Source organism: Balaenoptera physalus (assembly GCF_965194825.1).
Source record: "Balaenoptera physalus genome assembly, chromosome: 1".
Lineage (NCBI taxonomy): Eukaryota > Metazoa > Chordata > Mammalia > Artiodactyla > Balaenopteridae > Balaenoptera > Balaenoptera physalus.
In genome coordinates, this window is record NC_138882.1 from 73279509 (window position 1) to 73289006 (window position 9498).

At 49.8% G+C, this 9498-nt stretch overlaps 1 protein-coding gene and 1 pseudogene across 2 annotated transcripts in view; one reads left to right on the plus strand and one right to left on the minus strand.

Moving 5' to 3' along the window:
- Nucleotides 1–7363, plus strand: part of LOC309636596 (uncharacterized protein) — a 49871-nt gene extending 42508 nt beyond the window's left edge. The window contains exon 2 of the mRNA XM_082409883.1: nucleotides 7283–7363. The gene's annotated coding sequence lies outside the window, so the exon portion shown is untranslated. The remainder of the gene's footprint in view (nucleotides 1–7282) is intronic.
- LOC309638513 (serine/arginine-rich splicing factor 3 pseudogene) lies at nucleotides 4777–5828 on the minus strand (annotated as a pseudogene). The gene is made up of 2 exons: nucleotides 5789–5828; nucleotides 4777–5597 (listed from the first exon to the last, which is right to left on the minus strand). The product of its transcript is annotated as a serine/arginine-rich splicing factor 3 pseudogene (transcript).
- Nucleotides 7364–9498: the final 2135 nt, after the last annotated feature.

Sequence of the window (9498 nt, forward strand, 5' to 3'; positions counted from 1 at the left end):
TCTCACAAAGCCGCCGAGGGAGAGTCGGGATCTGAAGGAGGGGATGAGGAAGCTTCCGTGGGTCCGCAAGCCCAGACCAAGGCTGACTCGTCAAGAGTGTTAGAGGTCAGGACTGTGGTTACCCTGGGGGTGGGCTTACACAGAGCCATTCATATTCTGAAAAAGTATCCATTCTGCTCTTGTTTGTATGGTTACCCCCCTCCCCCAAATCTTTTAAAAACAGATTCTCTTGGTTGCTGGGAACACACACGGGGAAGTTGTGTGTGAGGGGGTATGATCCAGGGGACAGGGAGGATAAGCCCCCCACTCGTAGGGCCAGGAGTGGCTCAGCTTTGTGAGCTGAGGATGGCCCACGAGGTCCCAGAGCGAAGGGTCCCTGCTCCGTCCCTGCTCTGTGCACCCCATTCCCAGCCTGAGAAGCCCAGAGCCACCCGCCCCCGCCGCAACACACACACACCAGGGAGGAGAGCCAGTCACCCTGGCTCCCAGGCTCCAGCTCCAAGGCTCCCGGCACTAGGAGCTATTTTCAGCTTTCATGCCCTAGGACACGGCCAGAGCTATTGTCTCAGGAAACTCTCTGTCTGTCTCTCGCCCGGCCTCCCTCCCTTCCTCCCTCCCTCCTCCGCTTCTCCCCCTCCAGCTCCATCTGTCCTCCCCTCCACCCTGCATTTCTACACAGGATGGCTCACAGACAGCTGCTCCCTGTGCCCACCTGCCACCATTCCATGGATGTCAAAGCAAGCCCTGGGGACTTCCCTGGAGGTCCAGTGATTAAGACTCCGAGCTTCCACTGCAGGGGACGCGGGTTCGATCCCTGGTCAGGGAAATAAGATCCCACATGCCACACGGCACGGCCAAAAAAAAATGAATAAAGTTATAGTGATGAAACAGCCCTAGTGGTGCAAGGATGGGACGTATAGCTCTATGGTATAGAATAAAGGTCCAGAAACAGATATATGAGAACTTGATATGATAGAAAGTAGGGAAATTAAGGAGTTTTCAATAAATGGCATTAGGACAATTGCATATCCATGTGGGAAAAAGTAAATTAGAAAATAAAAAAAAGCAAGCCCTGGTCAGGTGTGACCTTGGGCCCAGGGCCATTGGCACATGTTGTCATGTGGGACGTTCTTCCTTAGACTCCTCCCTCCCTCCTGTGTCACTGTCACTTCCTCCAGAACCTTCCTGGACTCCACTCCACAAGCCTGGGGTGTGCCCTCACCCGCCCTGGATCACCAGAATTCCAATCCCGGCCCACCCTTCCCCGCCAGGTAGAGAACTGTGCATGGTCAATAAGACCGTAGAGGTCATTGGCCATTGCTATTGCAGCTGGAATTGTTACTGTGTTTAGATAGGGTGACCAACACCCGCCCCCAGTTTGCCCAGGACCGCTCAGGTTTGAGCGCTGGAATTCTGGGGAAACCCTCAGTCCCAGGGGACCCCAGAAGGCTGGTCAGCCTATTTAGGACAGATCTTTCACTTGATCTCCCAACCCCCGAGAGCCAGAAAGGGAATCTCTCCCCTCCCCCAGGACCGCTCAGGTTTGAGCGCTGGAACTCTGGGGAAACCCTCAGTCCCGGGGGACCCCAGAAGGCTGGTCAGCCTATTTAGGACAGATCTTTCACTTGATCTCCCAACCCCCGAGAGCCAGAAAGGGAATCTCCCCCCTCCTTCCATTGTAACCTTCATTCATTCATCCACTCATCCCTTTATTCAACTCCTTTATTCAGCAAGTATTTATGAAGCATCTACTACAGAGCAGACACTATTCTAGGTGCTGGGGACATAACAGCATCCCTGTCCTCAAAGAGCTCACGTTCTAGCGAGGGCAGCAAACAGTAAACTGAGAAGGTGTGATTTATTACATGGGGATGATGTCTCGGAGACCACTGCAGGGCAGGGGAGGTGGGAGAGGAAAGGGGCAGTTCTAAATGCAGGCGCTGACGGGATTGGGGCAGACCTTGCCCTGGGCCAGGCTGGTTGCTTCAACACAGCTGTCCTCGCCCAGAGCCATCCTGCCCCCGCCTCACCCAGTTCTTCCGTGATGTGTGTGGAAAATCTGTGGTTGTCACAACTGGGGGGGAGGGGACCCTGGAATCAAATGGGTGAGGCCAGGGATGCTGCTAAACCCCACACAGTGACCAGGAGAGGCCCTCAGCAGAGGATGACCCGCCCCGAATAACCCCAGTGCCACGGGGGAGACCCTGCCCTAATATTATTCAGACCCGCTGGTGCCCCCAGATTCCTGCACAGGCAGGGACTCTAACCGGGTCACCTCTGTATCCTGAGGTGACCTAGAGTGGGGCAGCCAGGAGGGCTGAGATGAGTATCGGGGGTGGGTGAAACGACAAATCTCTGTGCCCACTCTCCCCGCCGCACCCCAGGGGCGATGGTCTCTATCTCCTCTCTGTGCAGGTAGCTTTTCCCTGAGCCATTTCTTCTTGTCAAGGTCCCTGTCGCAGGTTGGATTCCCCGAAGATGACGTTGAGAGCAAGGATTGGAGTGCAGGTGGTTGATGTGAGGCGTGCAGGAACAGATACAGCTGCCATAGGGTCCCACAATTCCACTCCTGGGCATAGATCCGGAGAAAACTCTAATTCAAAACTATACATACACCCCTGGCATTTCCCTGGTTGCCCAGTGTTTAAGACTCCGCGCTTCCAGTGCAGGGGGCGTGGGTTCCATTTCTGGTCAGGGAACTAAGATCTCACATGCCGTGTGACAATAAAAGAAGAAAGAAAAAAGAAAGAAAGAGAGAAAGAGAGAGAGAAAAAAAGGAAGAAAGAGAGAAAGAGAGAGAGAGAAAGAAAGGAAGAAAGGCAGAAAGAAGGAAGAAAGAAAGAAAAGATACACGCACCCCAATGTTCATTGCAGCACTATTTACAGTAGCCAAGACATGGAAGCTACCTAAATGTCCACTGATGGATGAATGGATAAAGAAGATGTGGTACATATATACAATGGAATATTATTCAGCCATAAAAAGAATGAAATAATGCTATTTGCAGCAACGTGGATGGACCTAGAGATGATCATACTAAGTGAAGTAAGTCAGAAGAGAAAGACAAATATCATATGATCTCACTTATATGTGAAATCTAAAATACGACACAAATGAACTCGTCTACGAAACAAAAACAGACTCACAGACATAGAGAACAGACTTGTGGTTGCCAAGGGGGAGAAACAGTGAAGGAGGGTTGGATTGGGAGTTTGGGGTTAGCAGATGCAAACTATTAAATATAGGATGGATAAACTACAACGTCCTACTGTCTAGCACAGGGAACTATATTCAGTATCCTGTGATAAGCCATAACGGAAAAGAAAAAAGTTTTATTTATAGGTTCCATCCCTAACTGAGCTGGCCCATCCCCTCCCATGGTTCTAAGTGCAGCCCGAAGCTGCAGACTTCCCACCGTGGTCTTCAGCTCCAGAGCAAGCCACCTGCAAACCACCCACATCTTCCCAGGGGCTGGCAACTCTCCTTTGCTACTGATTCGAAGGCACATCCAAATAACAAAAATGTGACCCTGAAAAGAAACTCAGGCATGTTCAAATCAGGGAAATAACATTCTTAGCTCTGTTCAGTACTCGCTTCATTTTAGAAGAGCTTAGAGTTACAAAAAAGTTGCAAAGATCTGTACAGAGTGTACAGAGTGCTGTGGACCCTGACCCAGTACCCCTATTTCCAACTGGTTAGTACCTTAGTACGACATGTTTATCCAACTAAGGAACCAAGATGGATACATTGTTATTAACTAAAGTCCAAACTTTATTAGCATTTCCCTAGTGTTCCCCTAACATCCTTTTTCTGTCCCAGTCTCCTCTGGGCTGTGACATTTCTCAGACGTCGCTGGGTTTTGATACCTTGAAAGTTTTGAGGAGGACTGGTCAGGTATTTTGTCCCTCAATTTGTTTGTCTGTTTGTTTTCGGATGTTTTCTTATGGTTGGTCTGGAGTTATGGGGTTTGGGGCAGAAGACCCAGACAGAGATAAAAATGCCATTCTCCTCAGGTCACATCAAGGATACACACCATCAACGGGACTTATGACAAACGATTTTACCCTTGATCACCTGGCCAGTATCGTCCTTTTTTTCTTGCTGCGTTGGGTCTTCGTTGCGTGTGGGCTTCTGTAGTTGTGGCACGGGGGCTCAGTAGTTCTGGCTCCCAGGATCTAGAGTGCAGGCTCAGTAGTTGTGGCCCACGGGCTTAGTTGATCTGCGGCACCTGGGATCTTCCCAGACCAGGGCTTGAACCTGTGTCCCCTGCATTGGCAGGCGGATTCTTTTCTTTTCTTTTTTTCTTTTGCAACCAAAACTTTAATCCCAAGGATTCTCACAAAACATATTACAAATGACAGCATGAAAAAAAAATTGCACAGTAACTCAAAGTTTAGCTCTACAATATACTCTTAATCTGGCAGGACATTGGTATCTTGATAATCTCAAATTTCCAAAGAATATTACAAAGAGCTATGTATTCATGTACAGCAATCACAGAGGGGACGTATGACCTAACTCAAAGGTAAACTAACTTCCTTTAAACTTCTTAGATTTTAAACTCCCTGGACAACCTCTTGTCCAGTGTGAAGACTAGTGGAATTTTTAAACCTCTAATCTAGGGTAAGGGTGCGGCTTTCATTTTTACCTGCTGGCTTGGGTTCACAGCACCTTTTAAAGACTGCTTGCTTAACTACAGCTGCATACCATATCCCAGCTACAGAAAGTCTTTTCAATGTTTGCCAGTGTTGTTTCCATAATAGTAAACATCACACTTTAGGTGGGCAGGAGTTAGAGTTTCATTATCAGTCTAGGCAAGACCAAAAATTCAAAGCAAATTCAATTTTGCTTAAGGGAACATTGTAAGGTAACAATTCTTCATATTACATGCCTCATAGGACCCATTTCAAACCATAGAGAATGACACCTTTATGTGTCACTGTCCCAAGAGACAAACAAGTGTGAACAACTAAAACATTTAAAAAGTGCACCAAGCTTCGGAAGTCTCAAACAAAACTTGAATATTCTGTACATACTCCTGCCAAATGAAGTTATTGCCTGTACACCACTCCTCTTGCAAAGTGGTCTTCTATTTCCTTTCATCTGACCTAGATCGGCTAGGAGACCTAGAGAAAGATCGGGACGGCTTGTGATTTCTCTCTTGGGACAGGGATCTCTCTCTTCTCCTATATCTAGAAAGGGACCTGCTCTGGCTGACGGAGAAGGCTCTCCATCTTGGAGATGTGTGGGAGGTGGAGGACTCCTCCTCCGATAATCATCTCGAGGGCGACGACCCCAAGAAGGAGGCGGTCACGATTTCGACTTCTCTTTTCCCCATTCGACAGGTCCACTCTTACTCGGCAGCCACATAGTGTTCTCGCATCTAGTTCTCGGACAGCATCAGCTGCATCTCGGGGATCTTCACATTCAACAAGAGCGAAGCCAGGAGGGTTTTTAGCACCCCACACACTTCAGAGTGGTCCATAATAGCCTAAAGCTCGTTCCAATTCAGCCTTGTTACCACTGTTTCCAAGATTCCCTACATAAACTTTACAGTCCAATGGACAGGAATCACGATGCAAGACCCTCGTGGCTCCTGGGTTTCATGGGCCACAGGGTGGTCCCGGGCCTCTAGAATCTGGCAGCTGAATCTGCTTACACAAGCTGTCCTGTGGGGATGCTTTTCCACCTATGTGTCCAGCCCGGGGCCCTGCTGTCTTGGCCCAGCCTCCCGGGTGAGAGGGTGAACCCCAGCTCCCTGGAGCAGACACTCAGAGCCCTGGTGACCGGACTCACAGCTGACGGGGCTGGAGCGGCGGCTGGACATTTGTGGCCAGCCTGTTGGTGTTTGGCCCCGTCTGCAGTTCCAGTTCCAGCTGAGAAAGAGCCTCCCTGTGTTATTTTCTCCTGGTTGTGTAAGGATCCCCGGTGTCATTTGACAGAAGTGTAGATGGTGTGTTCTTTCTCTCTTTTCTCCCTGCTTCCTCTCCTCCCTCTATCCCTCCCTCTCTCCCTGTCCCTCTTTCCCTGTTCCACTCTCCCTCTCCCTCTTTCCCTCTCCCTCTCTCTCTCTCCCTCTCTTTCTCTCCATCTGTCTCTCCCTCTCTCCCTCCCTCTCTCCCTCTCCCTCTCTCTCTTTCCTCTCCCTCGCTCCCTCTCCCTCTCCCTCTTCCCTCTCCCTCTTCCCTCTCCCTCTTCCCTCTCCCTCTCTCCCTCTACCTCTTTCCTCTCCTTCTTTCATCTCCCTCTTCCCTCTCCTCTCCCCCTCTCTCCCTCCCTCTCCCTGTGCCTGTTTCCCTGTCTTTGTTTCCCTGTTCCGCTCTGCCTCTACCTCTTTCCCTCTCCCTCCCTCCCTCCTTCTCCCTCTCCCTCCACCTGCTTCCCTCTCTGGAGAGGGAAAGAGGTGGAGGGAGAGGGACAGAGAGCAGGAGAGGGAGGGGGAGAGGGAGAGAAAGGGGGGTAGAGAGAGAGAGTGATAGAGGGATGGAGGGAAAGACATCTCTCCCTCCCTCCCTCTATCCCTCTCTCCCTCCCTCTATCCCTCTCTCCCTCCCTCTCTCCCTCTCCCTCCCTCCATCACTTTCCCTCCTTCTCACTCTCCCTCCCTCTTCCTCTCCCTCTCTCCCTCCCAGAGAAGGAGAGACAGAGGGAGAGGGAGGGGGGGGGGAGAGAGGGACACGGAGAGGGAGGGAGGGAGGGAGACAGAGAGGGAAGCAGGCACTCTCTCTCCTTCTCCCTCTCCCTACCTCCTTCTCCGACTCCCTCTCTCCTTTGCTCCCTCCCTCTCCTCTTCCTCTGTCTCTCCCTCTCCCTCCCTCCCTCTAGGAAAGGAAGAGGAAGGGAGGGAGAGGGAGAGAGGCAGGTGGAAGGAGAGGGAGAGGGAGAGATGTCTTGCCCTCCTTCCCTCTCCCTCCCTCGCATTTTCCCTTCCTCTCTCCCTCCCTCTCCCTCTCCCTCCCTCTGTCTCTCCCTCTCCCTCACTCACTCCCAGAGAGGGAGAGATGGAGGGATAGGCAGAGACCAGAGAGACGGGGAGAGGGAGGGGGGAGAGAGGGAGAGGGAGGGGGAAGAGGGAGAGAGGGAGAGAAGGAGGAGAGAGGGAAAGAGAGGAAGGAAGAGACCTCTCTCTCTCTTCCTCTCTAACTCTCTCCCCTTTCTCTCTCCCTCTCTCCCTCTCCCTTGTCTCTGACTGTCCCTACATCTCTCCATCTCTGGGAGGGAGTAAGGGAGATGGAGAGACGGAGGGAGAGGGAGAGCTGGAGGGACAGGGAGAGGGAGGAGAGGGAGCGAGGGAGAGGGATAGAGGGAGGGAGAGACGGATAGAGGGAGTGAGGGAGAGATATCTTTGTCTTTCCCTCCTTCCCTCTATCCCACTCCCCCCTCTCTCTCCCTCACCCCCTCCTTCTCCTGCTCTCTGTCCTTCTCCTTGAAACTCCTTCCCTTCTCCCTCCTGGCCCTTTTAGGCCACTCAAGCAAGCAGGAAATGCAAATCAGCACTACAAAGAAGTCTCACTTCCCAGCGGTCAGAAGGGCCATCCTAAAAAAGTGTAAAACCCAGAAATGCAGGACAGGCCAAGGCGAAATGGGAGCCTTGTTACGCTGATGGGCGGGATGTAAACTGCCAACGGCCACTCTGGAGAAGTGTATGGTGTTTCCCAAAACATCTGAAAAACACAGCTAGAGAGCATAGGGCACTTCCACTCATGGGCGTATAAATAGGGAAAACTAAAAATCAACAAGACACAGTCACCACAATGTTTACGGCTGCTCTGTTTACAAGAACCTCCACTTCGGTACACTTTAAATATCCCAGGAAAGAGAAAAATGGATAAAGAAGTTGTGGTACTTATGTACAATGGAATGTCACTCAGCCATGAAATCAATGTCATAAGGCTAACAGCAGCATGATCAGTGGATTTAGGTACGATGAGTCTAAGTGAAATAAGTCACACAGAAAAAGACAATTATCATAAGATATCACTTATAGAGGGAATGTAAAAATCGCTACTCATGGACTGAATCACAAAACAGAACAGAATCACACATTTAGAAAACATACTATGGCTGCTTAACGGGAAAGGTAGGTGGGGTGATGCATAAAACAAGGGTTTGAAATTAGCTCAGATACCGTTCCATAAACCCAATACGTAATAGACAAGACCTACTCCTTGCTCAGTGAACTGGACTCAACACCCCCTATTCAGCACACAAGTATATATCTGACTAGTAAGCATCTGAAACCTTATGTATTGATATCTCTCTGTAAGTGAATCAAGTGGCTGTAAAGTGCCATAAACACAGCAGTGAAAATCAGCTAATCCCCATTATAAAAATAAATTACAAAAAAAAATACAAAGACAGTGAAAGTCAGAGAAATTCTTACAAAATTCTTTCAGGGACTGTGATGCAACCTGGATTGACCATATCTAGACCCTCAGCTGAATGAGACATAAGGCTGGACACTCTTGGGGCTGCGAGGTTTGGTGAGGTTGGGTGATCAAATGCAGACCCTTTAAAGTAATACTGCGTGGGACCAGTTCCATGGAGCCCAAATCTCCAGGTTCAAGGGAATCTTCCTACAGCGAAAACATGCATGGGAAACCCAGAGGATGGGACACCGTGTGATCGGGAAAGGTTTCTAAAACGCACCTCATTTCTCATCTCCTGGTGCTCGGGTTCGCCATTCCAGCCGCTTTCCTAACAATCTTCCCACTTGGAGAATCAGCGCCTTTAACCTCCTGTTTCGTACAGGTTGCAATTTGTCCTGAGGATGAACGGGAAGAGGGGGAACCAATGAGAGACTAGCTCTAGCTGTAGGGACAGGCATAGGTCACTTTAATTTCCCATTAGGAAGAAGGATTAACCACAGGCTGAACCTGCCCCCCGGAACCAGAATAGGGCCTGAAGCAATCCTGCGGTTTTGCGGCCAGCTCCCAAAAAAGCGAGTTGAAAAATGGAGCTCAGTGACACTACAATGCACAAACCTGCAGAGTTACAAATGATAACTATCGTCCAAAAATATATTGACGGAAGGCAACGAAGAGGATTTGAAAGTAAGGCAGAATTGCAGGAAACAGATTTCAGGAGGTAGATTCGAATCGCCTTTAAAGCACGTGAAAAGCGGCAAAACGTTGAAAATGATGCCCCTGGCCAAAAAGGGCGTATGCGTGTTTTCCCGAATATATTCAGGAAAAAACGCATACGCCCTTTTTGGCCAACCAAGCAAGCAGGAAATGCAAATCAGCACTACAAAGAAGTCTCACTTCCCAGCGGTCAAAAGGGCCTTCCTAAAAAAGTGTAAAACCCAGAAGTGCAGGACAGGCCAGGGAGAAATGGGAGCCTTGTTACGCTGATGGGCGGGATGTTAATTGCCAACGGCCACTCTGGAGAAGTGTATGGCGTTTCCCAAAACATCTAAAAAACACAGCTAGAGAGCATAGGGCACTTCCACTCATGGGCGTATAAATAGGGAAAGCTAAATATCAACAAGACACAGG